Source organism: Sinocyclocheilus grahami, unplaced genomic scaffold (assembly GCF_001515645.1).
Source record: "Sinocyclocheilus grahami isolate Dianchi unplaced genomic scaffold, SAMN03320097.WGS_v1.1 scaffold762.1, whole genome shotgun sequence".
Lineage (NCBI taxonomy): Eukaryota > Metazoa > Chordata > Actinopteri > Cypriniformes > Cyprinidae > Sinocyclocheilus > Sinocyclocheilus grahami.
Window position 1 is genome coordinate 21,980 of NW_015505941.1, and position 913 is coordinate 22,892.

Consider the following 913-nt stretch of genomic DNA (forward strand, 5'->3'; position numbering starts at 1 on the left):
AAAAAAGCACAATTATTGACATACTGTAAGAATATAGGGATCTATACTTACCATATAGATTACACACATAATCCATTTAATCTTATTGTTTTCTAGCAAAAAGAGATCTCATCTGTGAATTTTCATTCCTATGAGACCTTTAATTTAATCCTAATCAATAGTTTTACTCCTATTTTTTACAGTGCCTCGAGTCCCAGACATAAAAGAAAGGAGGACAAAAAGCATAAAAAGAGGTTGGTGATTTCAAAATGTGCCTTAATAATAATTTAAATAATTAAATAATTAATCATTTAAAACCCATCAGCTTACACTTCAGTTGAAAGTATTCAAGCACTGACAGTTTATTGAGTTGTATTCATGTTCCTCTGTGGTTTATCCTTTAGTGTCAAAAGCTTAATGCATTTTACAGTATAAGTCACCTGCATGACCTCTCATGCACAAGAGTCACCATCCTAAGTTAGATTATGGAGTATTGACAGCCGCACTTTAGTGCACCTCAGCTCCTTTCAGAGAGTGCTGTTATTGGCTGCTATTGTAGTGTGGTCTCTCAAACTGAAGGAGGGCCAGTGCAGTCTGAGAGCAGCTCCTCACTGAAGCAGGCAAGCAGCCAGAGAGAGAAACATGAACCAATTTCATGGCACTAGTCTGCTACACACACAGCCAGAGAAGAAGTGCCTCCCTGGGCTTCTGATCCTCAAAACGATGAGGTTTTGTGAGTGTGTTAAATCAGTCGATCTCAAGTGTTTTTGCTTCACAACCCAGGACTCTAAATTCTTTGTCCTTTGCAACTGAATTGCACTTGCACTGAAAATGTTTACGTAAGCTTTAATTCATCTCCGTCTTTACTTGTTTTATTTTTACATTTTATGATATACTGATGCTGAGGACGATTTAGGAAGTAGTCAGGACATGA

At 37.2% G+C, this 913-nt stretch overlaps 1 protein-coding gene across 1 annotated transcript in view; it reads left to right on the forward strand.

Moving 5' to 3' along the window:
• Nucleotides 1-184: 184 nt before the first annotated feature.
• LOC107561260 (serine/arginine repetitive matrix protein 4-like) overlaps nt 185-913 on the forward strand; it is a 13,777-nt gene continuing 13,048 nt past the window's right edge. The window contains exon 1 of the mRNA XM_016245671.1: nt 185-233. The gene's annotated coding sequence lies outside the window, so the exon portion shown is untranslated. The remainder of the gene's footprint in view (nt 234-913) is intronic.